General features: G+C 36.5%; 1 protein-coding gene and 1 long non-coding RNA gene across 2 annotated transcripts in view; one reads left to right on the forward strand and one right to left on the reverse strand.

Moving 5' to 3' along the window:
- Window positions 1-24,145, reverse strand: part of LOC6503580 (high affinity cGMP-specific 3',5'-cyclic phosphodiesterase 9A) — a 116,017-nt gene that overhangs the window by 63,947 nt on the left and 27,925 nt on the right. The window lies entirely within an intron of this gene.
- On the forward strand, window positions 10,214-24,134 carry LOC26515348. Its single transcript, XR_004310756.2, has 3 exons — window positions 10,214-11,142; window positions 12,826-12,940; window positions 23,983-24,134. It is a non-coding gene; the product is annotated as an uncharacterized LOC26515348 (long non-coding RNA).

The following is a 24,145-nucleotide window of genomic DNA, read 5'->3' on the forward strand; positions in this document are numbered from 1 at the left end:
GACCTGTAAGGAATCAGATTTGAACCTACATTTGATAATTTCTTTTACATTTTATTTATATTTTTCTTGTTTTTATAAACACACATGTTAAGGCCACAAAAGGAATAAGGCTAAGACCGTTTCAAGTCTCCCTACATTTTTTTTTTTCGTCCTGGCTCTGGTCCTGGCTTGGTTTCTTTTGTACATGTCCGTTTGAATTAATATTACAATGTCCTTAAGGTTTATTTGGCTTGATATTCCTTTTTATCTTTATATTTGCTCGGCTCTGCCCAGTTGCTTTGTTGCTTCTGTTGGTTTCTGATTCAGATTCTGATTCCGATTCCTTTTTTTTCCTTCGCATTTGGCTTTTGGCTGTTTGATATTTATGCCTTCTTGGCTTCCAATTTTTTTTTTTTTTTTGTATTTTTGTGTTGGCTTCTTGGCTCGTTGGCATATTAAAAATTCATACAAATGTAAAACGAAAATCCTCAAGACAATCATAAAAAACAGGCAAAAGAAGCGAAAAGGGTTTCCCTGTGGCTCTGTGGGAGTTGAGGCGCAAAAACGCTTCCAAATAAAAATGAAATATATAATTTTTTTTTCTTCCAAATCCACGTGTGTTTCTGTATCTTTCTCTTATTTTTTCCCTTTTTTTTTTTGAAACTAAATCAAATCTGCTGCCACACAAAGCAGCTTAAAAGGCGAAGGCCAAGCCCTAGTAAGTAGGCAATGGTTTTTTTTTGTACTGGCTTTTCTTGTACCACATAGCGTATGCGTGATATTTATTTTAATATTTTATATTTTTATAAAAAAAATCCTAAAAAATAATTACCTGCTTATTGAAATAAATCAATTAATTAATATTACAATTAATTAAAAGGCCAAGCCCTAGTAAGTAGGCAATGCTTTTTTTCACTTGCCTTTCTTGTCCCACATAGCGTATGCGTGATATTTATATTAATATTTTATATTTTTATAAAAAAAAAATCCTAAAAAATAATTACTTGCTTATTGAAATAAATCAATTAATTAACAATGACAATTGACACATTTTCCAAACGCACTGTACTACATGTCGTATGCGTGATTTTTCATAGCCACTTCGAGCCACGAACGTGCCAAGCATTTCGCCATTGATCTTTGCTCTCTTTCCCCCCTCGAACATGTCAGTTCATGTTTTCTTAGACTGGCTCATAAAAATTCTAAAAAAAAAAAAAACAATAAACGTCAATTTTTGCTTGGCAGCTAATTCAAGGGAATCTGCCGGAGGGCATTTTTCTAAGGGGATGGGTCTTTTTTTTTTTTCTTTTTTTTATGTATATACATATATATATGTATATATACCATTGAAGGATAAGCGTTGGCTGTTTAACTAGGTTGACACTTCAGCTTGCCTGCAGCATTTAGGATTCTTAGTTGTAAGGACTTTTTAAGGCTTTCTTTTAGGCTTTTTTAGGGCTTTCTTCTCATATTTTTGTCGTCATTGTTCCTTTCACAGCTCACATGACTTACCTGTAATGGAAATGAGAAAAGAAAGTTAGATATTAGGCTTTAAGTTTAAATTAAAAAATAAAAATAAAAGGAATATATGATACCTGGTACTTTTCGTAAAGTTTCTATATAAAAACTCTCTTAGAAGTACCGGGTATGGTATAGCTTTAATCTTTTTAATATATTAAAATACCATCATAAGATATCTATTATTTATTTTTAGAAGGATAAGATATATCCTTAAAGTCCTTTAAATCTCTCATACATATATCCCCCCTTACACTTTCAGAAAAATATTTCTACAAAGTCACCAACCGCATACAGATTGTGGGATAAATGAATTTGTAAATGCAATTACGGCAATTATCCTGGCAGAAAAAGGAGTCACTTCGTGGAATAAATATAAATCAAATAAAAATACACACATTCAATACATACACACAAATATATCTATATATAAGAGTATAAGAGTAAGGGAGAGTGGACCAATTAAGGCGGAAAGGAAAATGAAATCAATTTATTTATTTATTTAGTGGCCAATCGCATGTAAAATGCATATGAGGCTATGCGCCAGGATTTGTGTGTTACATTTATTATTCATGTCCTCGTGCGGTGTCCTGTTTGGCCTGTTGAGGTCCTTGATCGTTGGGGGACTTCTTAAGTTCTCATTTCTCCCAGCGCCCACGCCTAATTAATGGCAATCCTTTCCGCGAAATAAGGATATATTCCATTTTTTTTTTTGGTTAGGAAACCGATTATGGACAAGAGCAATCATGATTGAACATGTTTAAGCATGATTATTGTTTGATTTTTTTATTAAATTATATATTTATAAATAAAATCTAGTTTGCGAAACAATATTTGCAAAATTAATCAGGATTAAACAAGTTCAATCATGATTGAACTCATGATTGTTGGCATTTTGTTAAGTTTTTTGTCAGAAAACAGTTTTCTGACACAATCATGCTTGAACATGTTTGTTCATAACAGTTTATTGACAAAATCAATCATGAATTAGCATGTTTAAACATGCTTATTAAAAGTTTTTTTTTTCATTTAATTATATATTTTAAATAAAATCCAATTACGAATGAATATTTGCAATATTTTTTATGATTTATACCATTTTTTTGTCCAGTAATCATGATTGAACATGTTTGTTCATGATTATTGCACGTTTTTGAATGAAATCTTTTATTTTTTGCTCAGAAAACAGTTACTGCCAATAAAAAATCATGATTGAACATGTTTTCTAATGATTATTGAAAGGTTTTTTAAGTTTCTTGCCCAGAAAACAGTTTCTTGACAAGAGTAATCAGGCTTGAACATGTTTAGACCTAACTATAAAGAAAATCAGTCATGATTGAACATGTTTATTCATGCTCTGAGCAAGTTCCTTCATTTGATTATCCATTTTTGAGCAAAGCCCAATTAGTTAGCCCAATAATTGCGACTTCCACTCGACATAAGCCTGCAAATTAGCTTTGAAAATAAGCGATTAAGACAAATTAGCCCTTGAGTTCAAATCCGAGCAAATCAAATCAAGTTTGCAAGTTTTTTTTCGCCTCTTTTTTACGCTCAATTAGTTTTTTGTTAAATCTCACAATTTGGAGAGAATTTTTGGGCGGTGGGTGGTTGGGTGGTTCGTAGGCCTCTCAGCCTCTTGTGGTTGGAAATCTACTAAAGTCGCCAACATCTTGCAACGTCTGGGACTGGAACTGGAACTGAAACTGTGTGTACAACATAATTAAGTTTAATTGACAACCGCTGACTGTTTGATTGGCTTCACTTGTTTTTTGTTGTGTTATTGTTATTGTTATTGTTATTGTTCTCTGGCTCTTGACTGTTCTTGACTTGAGCTGCCTCCATTTGTGCCACTTGTGCCACCGGACTTTCCTTTAATGCCATCTCCCCATCTCTTTCATAGTCTCCCTATCTCTTCACTCATTCTGTACATAATTTTGTCGCTCAACATACATACATATATTTCATCATATTAAGTACAATATGCAATTGTTGCTGTGGTCACAAGCGGCGTATACTTAATGTTTCGCCATTCAATGGAAAGAAAGCCCAGGCCCAGGGGCGGGTGGCACAGCGACACACAAAAGGGGGTAAGCAACACAACAACAAAAGTAAAAACGAACGAAGACACAGCACTCAATAAATCATTCAGAATGAGCTTTGGTGTACGTTAATCACAGTGACAGCACGTACAGTCCGGACTCCGGAGTACAGTCCGTTTCAGAACAATAAGACATCACAGAAGCAAGTGTAATCGCCTTAAAAAATAATATGAAAGAGAATATTATATTTAAGGGGGCATTGTGAGGACAATTTTAAACTTAAATTGTTACTTTGTGGGGACTTTTTTCTTCCCTCTCCCTTATAATTCCCAAATGGTTCTGGCTTAAAATGTTAGATATGCTTTAAGGCAGTTTCTTTCAGAGTTTGGTTCAAAAAACTATCTTATTTCTTTAAATTTCTTTACTATTTCTTTAAAAATTGTTTAAAACATTATAAAAAGGTTATAATCTTCATCTTCTAGATTAGATTTTGCATCCTTTTCCCGTTATCCTTCGAACTTAATCAATTAAATGAGTTTCTGATGAAAGTCCACTAGATTTTTGGCCATCGATTCCATGTGTGTTTAGTTGGAACTACTAGGAGTGTGTGGTGGTTGGGTGGGTGGTGGGTGGCTCTTGGTGCTAAAAACCCACACAATTCCGAGGCGAGGCCGTGTCCTGCCCCCCACTCCTGATCCTTTCCTCCCCTCAGCTGATGAATCAACCGAACAAACTTGTTCTGCTGACAGACGGAACATTGTTGAATGTGCCGCGGAACAGAAAACTTTCAAAATGGATTAAATGACAGAGGCCCAGAGGAGCACCATGGCAGGGATGGGCGATGGGCGATGGGCTATGGGCCAGGCCAAGCCCACAGTTCAATGGACGGGATGGATTTTCATTTTCTGCTTGCGGTAGACAAAAAGTTTTCCTTTATCAAAGTTAAAGGCAAGAGAGGAGGCCGGGGGGGAGCGAGTGTGTACTTTACAGGACATGCCGCCATGAAGGGTGAAGCAGAAGAGGGAAGGGAGTGTGTGACTTGGGCACCAGTAGCGCCACCAGGCTACCACCAGCACCACATTACCGTTAACGAAAAATATTTACCGTTAAATTGCAGTAAATGATGAGCCACATGATGGCGGGGGAGGAGGAGTGGCGATAATAACGATGATGATGTGGAAGGAGAAATGGAAAGTGAGAGGGAAGTCTTAGAACAGGCTCTTGCTTGTATATGAGTAAGCATGAGCTAGAACCAGTTGAGAATTATAAGCTAAAAGATTGCATTTTTTACGATTTAAGAGAAGTTTTTATAACAAATTCTATCAGAATGGTATTAAAAAACATTTTAGAAGTAATGGTGGCGATAATAACGATGATGATGTGGAAAAGGAGATGAAAAGTGAGAGGGACAGGTTCTACTTGCATATGTGCTAGAACCAGTTGCGAATTATAAGGCAAAAACTAGATTTTTAATGATTTAAGAGGAGTTTTGATAGAAATTACTATCAGAATGGTTTAAGAAAACATTTTAAAAGTAAGATTCGAATAATTTAAGCCTCTAAAATGTATTTAAATTTAAGAAATAATAATTTTAAATTTTAAATTATAAATGAATAATACCTTTTTAACCTTAAAATCATCTAAAAAATACTCTCTACTCAGACTTATTTATTTTCCTTATTTTAAATATATTTTTTTTTACTTCCATGAACTAATATACCCACTTAACCCCAAAAAAACAGTGAGCATGAAAAGTTGTCTACAAGTTTCGTGTAGATTTTCATTAGCAACAGCAATGCCCGAAAACGAAGCAAATAATATCGCAAAACGAAAACGCTTCTGACAGTCAGACAGAAAGGACAGAAAGGACATGAAGACAGCAGGAGACCGAGACACTCAGACAGAAAGAAAGACAGAGAATGGAAGACAACCTGTTGCAGGAGCAGCCGCGCGCCAAAAGTAATCGAACTTTCATTCTTTATTTCTTATAATTTTTCTCCTTTTTTTTTTTTTTTGGTGTATTTTTTTGTTTTTTTAACTGCTCCTCTGGCTGCGGGTCACAAATAAATTTATAGCATTTAAGGTGCTCACGCGATTCGGCAACAAAACTGAGGAGACGACGACAACGGCAACGACAATGATGTGCGGCTTGGGTCCTTTGGGGGTCCACGGGGCGTATGCGTGTTACAAAAATAAAAATGGCTGCTCCCCACAAACACACACACATATGGTATAAAGGAGGAAAGCTTCATTATGACGGCGTCGTTAGGTCTATTAAATTTTCCTTTGTTGCAGTATCTTTCTTTTTTATTTTTATTTTAGTTTTAGTTTTAGGAGAAAAAAAAAGTCAGAAACCTTCCTTGAAGGTCCTTGAACTTTACACAAATTGGATATAGTAGATAGTTCTCGACCAGAAAGAGAATTCTCTTTCGTTGACAAAGAACTTCATTTAAAATTAAACTCAAAAGTCGGAAAATGCAATTTTCCATTGCAGTTTCCTTTCTCTCTTTCGTCCTTTTTGTCTGTATCTATCTGTCTCTTTCGTTTATTGTCCTGTCGGACGTTACTACTTAACGGCTTATGTGGCAAAGTCGCTAAAAACTTGAAAACTCGCGGCAATGCCATCTAAAATTAATGCGGCATGACCTTTTGAGAAAAGCCAAACAACTTGTACGAAAACTTTTGGCACTCGATGGACAGGAGGGAGTAGGAAGGATGAAAGGACCTCCACCCTGGGGTGGACAGGTGAAACAAACTACCAGGAGCTAAGCCGGCTGAAGCTGAGCTTTGGGCCATTGATCTGGGTCCGAGTCGGTCGGTCTTTGCCATTTAATGTGCGCATAATTGGCTTGTTGCATATTTTATCGCTTAATTGCCGTATATTGTGGGTGTCTCTCGGTTCCCTGCGTGTCTCTGTGTGTGTGCTTGTGTGTGTTTGTGTGTGAGTGAGACATTATTCACCTTTCACCCAAACCACTCATTTACTCAGTCGACCATTACTTAGCAAGTGTCTTCCAAGCTCATTACCAGCCAACTTACACTCCAAAGTCTTGGTTTTATGACGACCGTGACATGAGAATGAGAAGTCTTGGCACTTTATAGCATTTTTTTTTTTTAACTATTAACTATTATGAAACATTAACACTTTTAATAAAATACTATTCAGAAAAATAAACAAAAATATAATGAATCAACGAAGAAACTCTAAGCCTACACTTCTAAGTCTTGTTTACACATTTTATGGCGACCGTGACATAAGGATTATCTTCAGAGACCTCTATCCCTATATATTTGTTTCTAATCTTACTGATAATATAATATAAATATTAATCAAATAAAAAGAAACCAAAATCAAATCCAAACACAAAGAATATATAAACCTTCACTCCAATGTCTTAAGCTATCATTTAATGGCACTCTTTTAAGACTACCGCCACTCCCTACAGAACTCTACCTCTCTTTTAAAATAAAATCACCACAAAAAAAAACACTAAATTATAGAATATTGAAATAATTTTAAAATTATAATAAAATTGAAAAACATGCGCTTGTAAATGGATCCTTTACTTCAGCTGACTAGTTCGAACCCCTCTCAGAACTTCGGGTTCGGACGCGGAAGAGAGTGTGGCTTCTTCGGGGAATCAGTATTGGAGTTCCCATCGGAGGTGCCGTCTTTCTTCTCGGCCTCCTCCAAAGCAGCTTCATCCGGATCCTCATCTATTGTCGAAGCACTGAGCGAGTTAGTACTAATAGAAGTAGTTGTAGAACAAGTCGAGTACGGGGTGGAGCTGAGAGCCGGACGGGAGTGAGAGCTGCTGCTGGGGGTTAGGCTGTAGGGCGATGTAACCGCCTGGTCGCCCATGATCTCGGCGAGGAGCGGACGATGCTTCTCCATGGAGTGGCGCACTTCAGTCAGACAGTCGCTGATCTTGAGCATCATGAGCATTTCGGAGCGGGATCGCTCGTCCATTAAGTCGTTGAAGTAATTGATGGCATGGCTGGTCAAGGTGTCGATGCCCAAATAGTGGGCTGCCAGAATCAGTTCCACCAGTCCAGTCAGCTCCCCGCCCATGAGACGCTCCTCCCAGTTGGCGGTGTCCGTTCCGGTGGCGTTCTCTGCAATATTTTCAATAATCCCAGTTGGATTATCATTTTCCGGCTTCGATACTCCATTACTCTCAGTATTCTCTGGCTCTTCTTGAGCTCCACCACTTAGGTTCTCCTCAGAGCTCTCTTTTGGAACTATTTCATTAGGATTGAAGGACACTTTTTCCTTCATCCAATCCCCGCCCTTATCACCACCCTTTTCGTTTTCCTCTCGATGGCGTTTCATCCAGAACACCACCTTCATGAGAGTGGAGGAGGATATGGTCCTCAGTTCCATGGGCGCATCCGACACATCCTGTCGCAGTCGCATCTCATCGGAGAAGCTGAACAAGAGTTCCGACGGGATGTTGATGAAGCGTTTGTCACAGCACCAGAATCTCAGCAGCTCGGGCACCGACTTGCATCCCGATTCTCCATCGGATTCAGACTCGGATTCAGCTTCGGGATCGGAAGATTCTTTCTCTTTTCCCGGAGTAGTTGCATAGATTTCTTTAAAGAGATTGAAGATTGTGGGCTGGGGAATCAGCGAGATGGATGGACGTGGTAGAAGCTTCAGTGGCTCCAGCTGCTCCAGTAGCTTCTTCTTCTCCACTTCTTGTTCCGGCTTCTGGTCCGGATCTTCCTGGTGCTCCTTCTCTGGCTCCTGATCTTGCTGTGCCAGCTTCTTGGTCTTCTGCCCCGGCTCTTCCTGCTTCTTCCTCTGACCCTTCTTCAGCTCCTGCTCCTTCTTCTCCAGCCTGTCCTGCCGCTCCTGCATCATTTTTTCCATCTTATCCTTGAACTCCTGCTGCTTCCTCAGCTGCTGCTCCTGACGCACCGTCATCAGCTGCTCGATCTGGCGCTGATGCTTCTGTTGGATTTTCTTGCGAACCTGCTGCCCGGACTGCCACTTGAAGTTCGAGTCCAGGCTGGGGACGAAGGGCATGCCACCCGTCCTGATGTGAGCGCTCGGCACCTTTCGCCCGATTGTCCTGTTGCCCCGCAACGAGGATGTCATCGATGGCTTCTGAAGCATGGCCCTGAAAGCCATTTCCGAGGCATTCGATAGCTTCTTAGCCTCAGTTTCTGTAAAGGATCCACCTGCATCCTTTGCTGGTCCTTGGCTGTTAACCTTCTTCTTCTGCTGATCGCCGTCCTTCTGCAGGAGCACCCTGGCTCTCTGCTGGAGCGTCTCCTCCTTGACCATCTCGGCCATGGCCGCCTTGGCACGAATCGGCAGCGGAATCCTGGAGTAGTGCTTCGGGAGGCAGCGACTCTGACCCTGACGGCCAGTACTCCAGGATCGATTGAGACGCGACCTGGGTCGGGACTGGGCCTGAATAATGTGTAGCGGCGAGGCCGAGCGCATCACACGGCGCGGTATGCGCGACTTTTTAATTCCGCCAGTCATTTTTTGCGAAGAATGAAAATTTCACTGAAAATGAATCCGATTCTCGTCTCACACACTGATGTTCCTGCTGGCTGGCTCGTTTTCACTCTGTGCCTCGGTCGGTGTTGGTGTGTGAGTGTCTAGAGACTGGCCTCTCGATGGAAAAGTCACAGCCTACTTGGATTGAAAACAGTATCTGGACAATCGATAACTATTGCCAGATAGTGGGACCAACTTCCCTATTTATTAATCGAGTTTGGGTTAATTGGTCAGTGGGAACTCTGGCACGAAACTTCAACTTAATCGAACTTTTCTCCGCAACTTGATTGATTAGTTCGTCCTGTTCGTCCTGGGCCAAGGAGCTAAACTAATTTACGAAACAATAAAACAAGTTTGGACAGCAAATGATGGGAGTGGTAGTAGTCCTCCACCAAAATCCTTTCATTCTTATTATTTATTTTCCATTTTTTTTTTGAAAAATTAACCAAGCCAGTGGCTTGAAGCCACGGCTAGGAGGATGTTCGTTTAAGCCGGAATGCAAATTGACTTGTTTCCGTTGCCCTGTTGCCGTCTCTGTCTCTAGTGGGTGGTGGCCTCTCTCTCTATTATGTAGATTTCGCATAAAACAAAGAGTGAGCCACCTACGTCCTTCGACCTGAGTTCTGAGTCCTTCGTCCTTCGTTCTTCGTTCTTCGTCTGGTTTGTGGTTTTGATTTCTTTTCCTCTCTCTATCCCTTTTTTGCTTTTTTTTTCTGGCTTAAGTTTTGCAATTTTGAGCTAATTCCTGAGACGACTTTGCCACGCCCCTCGCCCCATCGTCCTTAGCCTCCTCCCTCCCAGGAGCAGCTACGTAGATTTATGCATTGCCATGGTGTCGTGTCGTCCTTTTATTCCTGCCTTTCGTCCTGCCAGTCTTAGTCGAAAGCATTGCAATTTAAATCCCACGCACCCGGGAACGAAATGAAATGGAATTGAAACGGAAATAGGCAAGGAACGGAAAGTGGCGGAGAAAAGGACGAATTCCTGCTCCTGTATTGAGATTTATTGCCCTCGCAATTCTAATTACAATAAAGCAGTCCTGCCAGGACTATGCAGGCAGGACTCTGCCAGGACTCTGCCAGTGCCTACTGTGTACTGTGCATCCATTCTTTATTCCAATCTCGATCTGCCAGGCGCTAAGAAATTCAATTTAAATTACTTTTTAATGTCCTCAACTACAAGGACACTGGGGAGAGAGGCACTCATGTCCTTAAAGGATATTTTAGGGAAATTTAATTAAGGTTCCAGGAACCTCTCAGTAGTTTTTTCTTCTAAAGTTATTAATTTATTTTGTTTTTATATTGTTTTATTTTATTTTTTTTATATTATTTATTTTATTTATTTTTATTTATTTTATTTATTGTTTTTTTTTTCCCCTTACAAGTTCACCCCCTTAAAGTAAATATTTCCAATTTTTAAATAAGCCACAAAGCCAAAAATAAAATAAATAGTCAAACATGGCATCCGGGTGGTGTTTATTCGAATTTGCATTTCCACAAAATATCATTCTTCCATTTACACAGAAAAAAAAAAATCAAATAAACAAATAAGAAATAAAGGGGGGAAAACATAAAATAAACACAAAATAAGTGCAGACACAAAATAAAATCGAACACAAACATCGAATGCCCTTAGAATAAACTGTGAAATTGTAAAACTCATTAAAATGACAATGGAATAAATAAATATTATTGACTTTGGTTTATTGGTTGTGGATCGAGCCTGCGACTGGCAGGACTATTATGGAAATTAATTAAATTACGCACAGATATGGATACTAGATGGGCAGATACGAGGATAATTGCCAGTTCAGGACCAGAATATAATAACTAGATATTATTAAGCATTATATTTGAGTTAAATGGCTCGAAATGAGAAGGAAGTTGCCCCCATTAAAGGGGTAAACTGTTGCTAAGCCCCCCAAAAGGGTTCCTTGGCCCCCAAAGGCAAACACCGGGGCCATGGCTAATAGTGTGAAAACAAAGCAAGGACCTCCACGAAACTGAAACCCAAAAGAGAGCCCACCAACAAGGCCACAAAGGACAACAAAAAAAATAAGAAATATAGAAGAAAATATCGTAAAATACTAAGGTAAACAAACATTTATAAATAATGAACATTGATTGCTTATTTGAACAAGATGGAGGCGGACACGGATACGGTTACAGATACAGTTACAGTTATTGCCCGACAGATAGTATCTTATATATTATATTATATATAATATTATGTAATAGACACTACTGAGTTGATTGAATTTGAATTTGAATGGGAAGGGATATCTGAAGAGGCGTTGGCTTTAATTCGGAAAAAACAGGGATTTAATAGAGATATTAGAGGTAGAAGAGATAGAAGAGATAGTAGATACTAGAAAAGATAGTAGAAATACAAGAGATAGTAGAAGAGTTAGTAGAGATAGTAAGGAGGCTAGTAGAGAGGATAGTAGATATAGAAGATATAGTAGAGAGGGTAGAGATACTAGAGATAGAGATACTAGATGGTAGAGATAGTAGAAATGGAATAAATGGTAAAGGTACGAGAGATAGGAGAGATAAAAGAGATGTAGGGATACCAAAGATAGAAGAGGTAGAAGAGCTAATAGAGGTACTACAGATAGTACAGATGGTAGACTATCTTAGTTAGTAGATAGTAGGTAAAGTTAGATATAGTAAGGGTAGTAGAAATATAAGAGGTAGTAGAGAGGTACTAGAGATAGAATAGATAGTAGAGATACAAGAAATAGAAAAGATCTATAGGTACAAGAGAGAGAAGAGATATATGTAGATATACTAGACATAGTACAGATACTAGAGATAGAAGATAGAAGAGATAGTAGAGCTACTAGAGTTTGTAGATACTAGATCCTACTCTAAAGATACTAGTTAGAAAATAACATAAAAGCCCAATATCCATCTACCTACTATCTATTTTTATTAAATTACCATCAAAAGCACTCCACAACCTAAAAGATTCCCCCTCAAACGTAAGCCTCTTTGCTTCTTAGCCTCTCGAAATGTATCTGTATCTGCATCCGCATCTCTAGCCGTATCTGTGTTTGTTTTCCGCCTCTTTTTGTATCTTTGTATCCCAATCTGTCATGCATACGTCCAAAGGTGTTTAATAATTTAGGAAACACTCGCAGGTGGAAAATGTACGTGCATAAGGAGCTCTCCTCTCCTCTCCTCAGAATCTGAATCAGAATCGGAATTGGAATCAATGCTATTATGCGTGAGGCTGTATCTCGTATCTGAATATGCAAGTGTATCTGTATCTGTATCTGTATCTGTATCTGTGTCTGTATCTCTTGTGCCTGTGCGGTGTATCTGTATGGGAATTTAATGCACTTCTTGATGCACCTGTGCATAAGAAATCAGATGCAACCTGCGTGGAGAGACGCAAAATAGTCATCTTACTACTCTCCACATGGGACATTTTCGTGTTCGACTCCTGTCCTTCTATACTATTACTATTTTTTCCCATTTTTTTGTGTTTTTTTTCATCTCATCACATAAACAATACACCTCTGGAGGTCAGACAGACGGCGAATGCAAATGCAAATGCGGTTTTAACATTTGCATGATGTCCCGTTACCCCGTAAACCGTTATTTACAGAATGGCTAAAACGGTAAAACGGTAAAATGGCCAAAATGGCAACATGGCTGCCATTCACAGCTAATGACATTTTAAATAAAGACCCCCCCACCCACTACCACTTTACCTTTCTCTTTCTTTTTTTTTATCTAACCATCTCTTTTTTTTACAAAATGCTTTCAGCGTAAAATATAAAAAAATGTTATTAGCATTAAGAAATGGCCAAGTGTCTTACACACAAGTACAGTAACAGGAATGCGGCTGGAGAATGGCAGGAAACAGCAGGGATCGCCACTAAGTATGCTATGCTATTTTTCATTTTCTATTCCTGCCAGAACGGCCATTTTCATTTCTGCTTTTTTTACACATTTATTTTTTATACGAAATTCAAGTGTTTTTCTTAAGAAAAGTATAGGGTAGTGGGCTTAGAGGTTTAAAATTTAAAATTTTATATTTTTTTAAGTTAGAGGGGCTTGTTTTATTTAGAAGTTAGATGTTTCATTTCTTTGATAAAAAAAATTTATTTATTAAAAAAATAATATTTTTTTAATCAAAATACTTAAAAAACTGGATTATTTGTTTGTTAATTTTATCTCATTTAAAACTTATTCCTCCTGCTTTAAATTAAATTAAATAAAAAATACTTAAAAAAAACAGTTTATTTGTCTGTTAATTGTATCTTATATAAAACTACCTAAGTAATTTAATATTTAAACTTAAAAAACAACCTTAAGAAACTATATCTTGGAAAATAAATATTTCTATGACTTTTAATTCCTTTTTTATTTCACTTGTCCCTTAATTCCTTTATTTTTTTATATTTCCCTGCTTATATTTTTTTATTTAACTCATAATTAACAACTTGTAATAAAAACCAATAAACAAAATATAAAAAAAGAGGCAAAAAAAAAAGGGGGGGAAACAATGCAGGCCTCTAATCCGCAATCGACATACATACGTGAGAGTGCACAATCCATCTACCCTTAAACCTGCCTATTTCCACCGGATCCACCGGATCCACATGCCCCACATTTTTAACCACCACCCCCCAGGCCCCTCCCTAGTCCCCTCTTGACCCCCATTTTGGGTGGAGGGGTAGGGGGAGGTGCAGTGCTCCACATGGAGAAAGTCAGCGAGGCGAACAACTTGCGCTGTTTTCTCATTATTTATGCGCGACCTTGTTTTGTGCCATTTTTATTATTTTGCTAATTTCGCGCATTATAAAAACAAGCAAAAAAAATAAATAAAATACAAAAAAAAATGTATAAAAAAAAAGTAAATAAAAAGAAAAACAAGAGATAAACATAAACCGAACACCATGCTGGTGGTTCTGGAGGTTCTTGCGCTCGGTTGGAGAAAAAATTAAAAAAAAGTAAAGACACACTTAAAAAATTGAAATAAAAAATTGTCTAAAATATAAACATAAATTATATGGGTAGTAAAAAATTTATTGAGTTTAAGATAGATTTTTTGATTAATTTTTTAAGGGGTTTAAATGAAATAAAAAGGTTTATGGCCATAAAGCATAACATTTGTATTTTTTGTTTAATTTTCCTAAAAAAAATTTGACGTTTTAGATAAAAAAATAAAATCTTAAACTCTTTTTCTTTTTTTGCTTTTATTTTGTTTTGTTTTTAATTTTTTTCCCTATTTTTTTTGGCTTATTTTTTAGACAGGAAACTTATGGTTTTCGTCGTCTCCACTTGAGGGTTTTTAACCTATTTTCCTATTTTTTACGTATTTTTTTTCCCCCATTTCTACTTGTTTTTTTTTTTTTGCAATTTATCAACAAATTAATGTAAGCATGACGCCCAACACACAAGCCCCACACACTCAGATACACACACTCTCATATGGTTGTCTAGAAAATTTGCATTTTCCCCCCAGTTTTTTCTTTTTGTATTTTTTTTTTATGCATATAATTAACTTGAAGCGGGTAGGTCTTTGCCTTCTACTTATGTAGATCTATGCCGTTTTAAGGATGGCCATTCAGGTATAGAGGTCCTAGGTCCTAGCTCCTAGGTCCTAGCAGGTCCTTGCTGTACAAGTGCCTGAGTACCTATTTTTAATGAAGAAAATTGAAGAGAATCCTTTCCAGGATAAAGAATAGTTTGCAATTAAAGCATTTTACGTTCTTCGGCTCATTTGCAAACACTTGCACACTCGTTTTATTTTCATTTTCATTCCCCATTTTCCATTTTCACATTTTCACATTTTCCATTTTCATTTCCATTTGCTTGAAACTTTCTCCTTTCCATTAGCATCCTTTGCAAAATAACTATTTCAGTTTCTCAAAACTTTTTTTTTCGCCCACTCGTATGGCTGCCTCTGCCCCTCTCTTTCTATTGAAAGTTTGCCTATAGGTCCGTCTCTTTCGGCTCAGTCATCACCTGTCCTTTTCGCCACACGGATGTTTCAGTTATTTCTGCTTATTGGTCCTGTCATTTATTATCTTTGGCACGAAAATTCACGCTTGACAGCCGGCGGGAGGGCGCGGTAGGCCCGCTTCCAACTTGCATTCGGGCGATGAAAGTTTATGACAATGCGACTCTACGCCCCCCCCCCTGACCACGCCCCCCCCCGCCGCCCACCTGTCTGTCTTTGGGACAAAAAATAAAAACAACTAAAAATACTAAATTATCACTGGAAAGTGTGATTTAAAAGGTGGTACAATTTTTATATTTACAATTTTTAGTTTTTAACAATTTACAAAAAAAAGTAAGCAGTTTAATTCAACAAAAAAAAACTATAAAAATTAATTCACTATTCTATTTCAGAATTTCTTTTATATTTTTAAAAACTTAACTTAACTTTGTCAAAAATGTAAAAAATTTAAATTATGTATAAAAATTTTAAATATTAAATATTCAACCATTAAAAAGTAAAATAAAAGCACACACTTGAGTTAAAAAAAAAAAACTATAAAAAAACCATAAACTCCAAACATATTTTTTATTTTAAAAAACCTTTACCCTCTTTTTTAATTTAGACTAAATTTAGATCTAAAATTCTTATATTTAAATATTAAAAAGTAAAACAAAAGCTTATACTTGATTAAAAAAAAAACTATAGAAAAACCTCAAGCTTTTAACTTTTTACAGGCATTATAAGGGTTAATTTTGAACTAAATCTTTTAAAATTTAAAATATATAATATTTAAAAATTAGGAAGTAAAATAAAAAAAAACTAGAGTTGAATAAATTAAAAAAAAAAAAAACATCTCTTCAAACTATTTATTTTTATTTCCTTTAAAAACCTTTCACTTTTTAGAGGCTTTACAAGGGTTAATATTTTACTAGTTCTTTAACAAATTAAATTTACAAAAATATATTTATTTAGCTATTAAAATTGAAATATAAAATAAAATCAAATTAAAACAACAAACTTCTCTTCTATAGTTCTTCTAAACTATAACTTTATTCTTAATACCTTAAAATTTGAATAAAAGCACCCCCTAATTTCTCTCACTGCCCTTTAACCCATTGAAGCACCCCCCCTAGCATAGTTTGGTGGCGAATCGAAGTGAGCCACAAAATAGAAACAAATGGCAAACTTTTGATTGGCAGTTGCCTTTGTTTGTAGGCCGGAAAGGAAGTTTTTGGGAAAGTTTTGCGGCAAACCGCAACTCCAGGGCAGGTGCCAAAATAAAAAGGGGGTTATCCCATAATAAAAATAAATAGAAGCTACACTTTCATTTAAGTTTAGAGCCAGGAATATAGGGACATAAATACCATAATATTAAATGCCCAGTCCCGGCCCAGTTACTCAATTTCAATGGTCAGCTATCTCCGTTTCACTCTCACACCACGCTACCCGTCTCGTTCTGGGCCTTGTCTTGGGAATGATAATGGCCGGAAAAGGGCAAGAAAATTTCCATAATTTTATGAGCTTGACAAGAGCCCAGCTCACAGGACACACCAGGACACAGTAGCCGTAAAGTGGAATTTTCAAGAACATCGGAAACCACACACCACTCCCTACACCACCACCACTACACCACACCACACCACTTCGCATTCATTTTAATATTTATGCATAAAAATTTATAGGTGCTAAAGTACGCATCAGTACATATGTATAAACGCCCAGTGTTGAGTGTTATCCTGACGTGTCCTGTCCGCTATTCCGCCTGTCCGCAGACACCTTTTAGAGTCTCTTTCTCGGATGGTGGTGGGAGGTGGAGTGGTGGAGTGAGTTATCCTTCGAGGCAGGAGTAACTATCATTACAGGAGATCGAATGCTTTTATGTGTCAGGTTAATGAAACTGGAGACAGGACGAGCAGGACGAGCAGGACTCGCAGGAGTCACTGGAAGGTGCTTGGCTAGATTCAAACAGCTGATTGCTTTAGTGTCTTTTGGTCCTTTGAGCTAGTTTTTTGGTCCTTCGAGACATGTTTTCTGGTTCATAGAGCCATTCTCCTTTTTTAAAGCCTCGCAGGACTCGCAGGACTCTTAGGAAGGTGCTTGGCTAGATTTAAACAGTTTATTGCATTGGAGGTTTTGGTCCTTCGAGCTAGTTTTTTGGTCCTTCGAGACATTTTTTCTGGTTCTTGGAGCCATATTTTGATCCTTTGAGCCATTCTTACTTATTTCTTCCCACGCAGGACTCTCAGAAAGGTGCTTGGCTTGATCCAAATACCTGATTCCGTTGGTGTATTTGGTCTTCGAGACATTCCTTCCCAAGTTTATGACGCCCCTGACTCTGAATTCCAAAATACTCATTTAAATTAATTGAAAAACCACTAAACCTCAAGACTTTTAAGAACTTGGATAGTTTTCTGAGGAAAAGTTAAAGACCTTGTGAGTGATGTATTGAATTTCTGAAAGTTTGTGACATTTCTGGACCTATTTGTGTCGTGCGATTAAGTATTTTCTCAAAAAATCGACAAATTTCCCAACCAACACTACAAAATATGAAACAGGGATGCATTTTTCATATTATTTACACGAATAAGAGTCTTTCTGTGTGTATTTGTTGGCCACGTCGCTCACTGGCGGAAAATCATAACTTGAAATGCGTTAAAATGCATATAAAAAATTTATGGCCTACACTTAGGCGCACATTAAATGACATGCCTGTCAAAGGCTTGTCCAGAACGCCCAGAGGTGGGGATTTTTTTTTTTTTTTTAGGGAGGTTGTGTTTTTTGTTTTTTATATATATATTTTTTTTTGGGGTGACAAGCTCTATGTGCACAAGGGGCTGCTCTGATTATTTAGTGGCCAAGCAAAGCCGAGAACCGAGAACCGAGAGCCAAGCCTGTCTCTGATTGCTCTTGACAGCGTTGACCCCAAAAATAAAATAAAATAATAACAACAAAAAAAAAAAATAATAATAATAATAATAATAATGATTATGAACCACAACGTGTGTAATGATGATGTGTATTTTAATGTACAATTTGCGGGTAGCCTTAAAGTATGCAATGGATTTAAGAACATAAAGTCCTGTCGCGAACAATAGAAGCCCCAAACATAATAGATTCTCTACTGATTCTGATTAAATCAATTTTATAAAAAATATATTTTATATTTCTCTTTTTTTTTTTTTTATTATTCATTTGAGCTGTCAGGAGCAGGAGCATTGGGAGCAACAGCAGTGTCGACGCAAAAAACCCATTAAAAATATTATGAAAAAGTTTGAAGAACTCATCAGCCATAGAGGAGAGTGATTTCGATGGCTGGCTGGCTGGCTGGCGAATAAAATGGTGGCAGGACCTGTTTCCGTCGTCAAAATGCAAATTATTTGCAATTATTTGCGCTTCGTAAACCAGAATCTGTGTTTTCTAAAGCGTTTCGCTCCCAGGACTCTAAGGCTAAAGTGTTAAAGCTTCTTTTATGATAGAGATTTTTTTTATTTAAGAGAAGTATTATAGTTTAAGGATTAATGTTTTTTTAGGGGAATATTTAGGGGGTTCTCTTTGAAGCATTTTGAGTATTCATGCCCGGTACTTGTAGAAGTAGTTAAGAAGGAGTTTCTTAAAAAAAAGGTTTAAGGATAAGGAGGTTCTATAAGATATTTCGTTTTAATATATATTTAATATTTAATAATATTTGATATGAGATGTTTAATAAATTAGTTAGTTATAATTAAGGAACAAGATAAAAAGTAATAATTAAAAAAAGTGACTATAATAGAGAATATATTTTATGAACAAGTTTCTACCTTTTTTCAGTTTTTCTTCATCATTTATTTATTTTATTTTATTTTTTTCTATTTTATTAAATATGATAGTTATTCCTTAACAAACTAAATAAACTAAATCTTAAATAATCCAAATACTTGTTAGTTTTTAAGGACAAGACCTCTAAGTCCTTTCAGTTAGTTCTTCAAAATAGTATTCCAAAACTGTTTAAACCCCTTAGTTATTAAATAATATTTTTAAAATATAAAAGAGTAGATTAAAAATCCCTAAAACATTGTATTTTAATTAGTATTTAATTAATAATTGAATTACAAAATAAAAACATAAATTTCTGAGAGGAGACCTCTTCCAGAATTCCAAGACATGGACTAAAATTTCGTGTTTTTTATAAACCAAAAATAAAACCTCCTACTAAGCCGAGTTCTAGCTACAAATTCTAGACCTAGTTACTAAGGATATGAGCACACAAACACAAATACACACACACACATATGCAAATTCGTACTTAAGCTCTGCCGCAGCACTTGACTTGAATTTCTTGTTCTCGTTCTCGCTTTTTTTCCCCGCTTTTTTTTTAGTTTTTTTTCCTATTTTTTTTTTTGTTTTGTTTGTGTTTGCGTTTGCAGCCCTTGCCTTTGTTAATTTCTGTTGTTTGCCTTTAACCCCAACAAACAAAGGGTCTGCCTTTAGTCCTTCCTAGTCCCTACCTACTCCCTTAGACCCTAAAATCCTTCACAAAAAAAATAAATAAATAAAAAGTAACAAACAAAAGTGCACAACATGCATGTGCCAATGCGGCGTATGAATATTACTCATACGCAGTGTAGGCTGTTAGCATTTTCAAATCACTTGCCTTGCTAGATTCTAGTAGTTTTTCTTTTTAGTTAGTAGTTTGTTGTCTTCTCCTTAAAGTCCACCTTTAGATGATGTTTTTGTATTTTGGATTTTTAAACCGAGATGAATTTTTGAAATCGAAGCACTTGAAGCTCTATCGCGCCCAAAAATATTACACATACGCACTGTGGTAGCACCAGAAAATAATTGGTAAAAAAAATTCAACATCCAAAATATCCGTTTTGAGCGATTTGAATTTTGAATAATTATTATTTTGGTTTTGAATGATTTTCGGAAACATGAAGATCGAGATTACGGGCCGCCGCCGCTTTATAGATTTTCGACTTTTTTTTTAGTGAGAGGGAGCGAGTCCTGATTGTTGTTTTGCTCCTTGAGCCGCACGTTGTACTTAGTTCTCCATATCTATGATATTCATACGATAGACAGAATATATATATTTTTAATTATTTTATTTGACTTCATTTATTTTTTTTGGGTGGCCAGAATGCGCGCGTGTGCGTGTGTGAAGTGAAGTGAAGAGTGTGTGTTTCTCAATGGGTTTGCTCGATAATCCGCACAAATCCGCTGCTAAATTTGAACTGAATGAGTTCAAAAGCTAAAATGACTTTGCATTCCCCCAAAAAATGTTCACTTCAGGTATCGGGCCAAAGCCGAATACTTCCGAGCCCTGCCGAACGACAAAAGCCGAACGGGAACAGCACCCGAATGATAGAAGCTCTCTCGCAACTGCCGTTATAGCGAAAGTGTTCGAAACAACGGTAAACTGTTCTAAAATTAAAGCTTTTCTATTATTTTTGATTTTTTCAAATAAACTACTTTACTTTTTATAGTTTTTTTTTAAATTTATTTAAAATTAGGTATTTGGGAGAGAATAACGGGAAGTCTCTTTCAAGTTCCTCTTTGTTTTATTCATAGTAACGGTTTTTGAAGCCGGCTGTTTACTGTTATACTACTGGCCAGGTATAACAGTCGCACAGTTACGTTGGGCGCCATTTTACAAATGCAATTTGAAATTGCAAGATTTGAGAAATTATTTAAATTTTCCCAAGAAACTTATTCAAGAAAAACTATTTGAAGAAAGTATGAGATTTCAAAATTCTTAGATTTTGAAGATTTTGCAAATTATTCTTATTATTTCTTAAATATTTAACTTTTTTCTTCTAAAAAACTTTCCAAAAAAAAAAACCACAAAACTTATCACTTTCACACACACACAGTTTGCATTTACAACAAAAAATCCTTCTCTTCTAGATTTTTTTGAGTTTTTTGTTTTAAAAAATATCCTTTTTCACTTTTTCTCAAAAATATTGAAAACCCACCGCTTCCTGAGGAAGGGTCCTGAGCCCAGGCGAACTACTCTGTACTGATGTGAAGCAACAACTGACCGAGCCGACTCGTTTCCAAATCGTTTAATGCCATCGTATAACGGTTAACGGCACAGCTGAGAGCCGAACGCCGACCCGAGAGCGACAGCTGAGCGCCAAGAGCTTTCCGGTCCTCGTCCTGAGCTTTCAAGGCTCCAAATCGGCCAACAACCGACAGATTTCGAGCCACAAGCCCCAAGAAAACTAACAAAAATCTATTTTTCCGAATGGAATTTTCGGAAAATCCGAAGCTTTTCCCGCTCTCGCCGCCCCAGGCCTGCGCAGAGGCGGAGTGAGAGAGAGGCAGGATGCGGGCCAGCGGAGGCCAGAGGGAGAGAGGGCATAGAGTAGTCGCCTGCTTATGTTTCACACGTTATGCTCCTTATGTCGGCAGGACACTCGAAGAAATACAGTTTTTTCTTAAATTTAAGTTGAAGAATTGAAAAAATTCACAAAAAGAATGAGTTGAAGAATTGACAAGTCTTAAAATTTAAGATTTAAAGAGAGGAAGAGGTGAAGAGTTGAAGATTTAAGGACTTCGAGTTGAAGAATTGGAAAGACTAGAAAGTTAAGATTTGGAGAATGGAGGAAATGTGGAAGAATTTAAGATTTAAAGGTTTAAAGAATTAAATACTTAAATAGTTAATGAATTAAAAAGTAAACAGTTAAAGAATTGGAAAGTTTAAAAACTGAAGAATTGTACAAATTGCAAATAAAAAACTAAAGAATTGAAGAGTTGAAGAACTCAAGATTTGAAGAATTGCAGACATAAGAATTCAAAAGCTTAAGAAATAAAGAGTTGAAGACTTGATAATTTAAAGAATTTAAGAGATGAAGAATTAAAGACTTGAAGAATTAGTGAGTTGAAGATTACAAATCCAAGTCCATTTAAGAGTTGAAGAATGGAAGAACGTGGAATGAATGAAGAGTTAAAGGCTTGAAAAGTTGAAGAATTGAAAATTCTAAATTTTTATGAATAGAAAAATGGAATTTATAGATGAAGAATTAAAGAGTTGTAGAATTAAATGGCTGGGGATTAGAAGAGTTGAAGAATTATAATTATCGAAGCTTTAAAGATTTGAAGAATTGAAGAGCTGATGATAAAGTTAAAGAAGAAAGAGATGAAAAGTTAAAGAAACAAATACTGAAAGACTGAAGAATTGAGGATTTAAGAAATTAAAGAGTAGAAGAATTCAAAAATGGAGGATCTAAAGAATTGAAAAAATATAATATATAAATCCTAAATACTTAACTGTCTAAGATATCTCTTAAAAATAAGATAAATATTCAAGTTACTTAATACTTGTATTATTTTTTTGATACAAAATTTAAAAAATTTTTCTCAGTGCCGGCTTTGTGGGGGCTTTGTTGCTGTTGGTGTAGCCATTGTTGCACACCTGTGATTTAGCGAGGACGCCGCCGAGGACGAGGACGAGGGCGCTTCGTGGCTCCTGGCTCCTGGCTGGTTGGTTGGCTTGGTTTGGTTTGGTTTGGCTCGTCCTCGTGCCAGCTGATATTTACCTTATTCCCCACAGCGCCTTAACAACAACAATAACAGAAATAACATAAAGAAAATGGGAAATTGAGGAAAAGCGGCACAGCGGAGGGAAAGGTGAAAGGGAAAAAGGAAAAAAGGACGAAACCCTAGACTTGGCAACGCACTTAGAAATGATAGCCCAGCTTTATGCTAATGTTTGCCATTGCTTTAAGTACTCACTCAGTTGGTGAGTTACTCATTCAGTCATTCATTCATTCAGTCATTCAGTTAGTCAGTCATTCATTCAGTCAGATAGTCTGTCAATCAGTTGGGTCACTTTTGGCATGCAGATGACATTCCCAGTGGTTTGAATTTCACTTTTTCTCCTCCAAATATGTATATGTCCTTTTTTTTATCCTGTCAGTTTTGGCTTCGGGTCGGCTTAACTTTCAAATAAAACAGCTTTCATCGGAAATTGCTGAGCCCACACATGTCGATGGCCAGGATGGCCAGGATGGCCAGGTCTTGCTGTTTTTATGCCTCCAGATTGCTCGGCCGCCTCGTCCTTTTCATCAATTTCCATCCAGGACCATCCTGGCCCTGCCCTGCCCTGCCAACTAACCTGGTTAATAAAGCAATAACATTAGCCATTCAGGGCTTTCCTTCATTTATCCCCACTTTTGGCCAAGTTCTGCCAACGAATGGCTTTCCAAAATCGTTTATTTGAAAGTTTATTGAGACACTAGGGGGTATACTTGGTAAGGGGAGTCCCTTTTTCACCAATTATATGTAGTTTAACATTTGAATTAAATATAAATCTAGTTCTCTAATATTTTAAAGAAATAAAAGGAATGTAAAGCTTCAAAATGTACAAAATAACACAGAAATTACAGTTTGAACCTGTATGATTTTGTTCGAATCTGGTTCGAATCTAGTTCGAATCTAGTCGTCTTTTTTTATTTTTGTAGGTTCCTTAATAATAGTTTTAAGAACTTGATAATAAAACTAGAATCTAGTTCTCTATCATCAAAATACACAAAAATCATTTGTTCGAATATTGTTTGAACATGTTTGAACTTGTCTAATCTAGTCAAATCTCGTCTTTTTCCTGCTTTTTTGAAGATTTCTTAATAAAAATCTTTAAAAAAATGCAAGATTTCTGGTTCGAATCATGTTTGAATGAGTTTGAACTTAAACAAGTCAGTCAATTTTTTTATTTTTTACGCTTTTTTGAAGCTTTCTGAATAAAAATCTTAAGAAATTCAATAATTTCATTAAGCTTCACCCCAAAAACCCAAAATTTGTTATATTTAAATTAAAAATGATTTATTTTCTTGTTTGGATTTTGTTTGAACTTGTCTGATCTTGTTTCGCGCCTTTTTGAAGGCCTATCTTTATCTATATCTTAGTTCTACCACTTTTAACTCTTTAAGTCTAAAACTCTCACTATTTAAGTTAAAATTGATTAATTTGTTCCTCTTAAATCCTTTTCTTTACCAGAAACTGAAAGCGAACCAAAATTTAACCAATTTATGGACTAAGCCCTCCTAAAACACTCTATAAAGGCCTATAATAATAGAATGTCAATGAAAATGATATTATTCGGTAATAAGGCGAGGACGTAACATAAGAAAATTGTGATTCCGCCGTAAATTCTGTCGTC

Source organism: Drosophila ananassae, chromosome XL (assembly GCF_017639315.1).
Source record: "Drosophila ananassae strain 14024-0371.13 chromosome XL, ASM1763931v2, whole genome shotgun sequence".
NCBI lineage: Eukaryota > Metazoa > Arthropoda > Insecta > Diptera > Drosophilidae > Drosophila > Drosophila ananassae.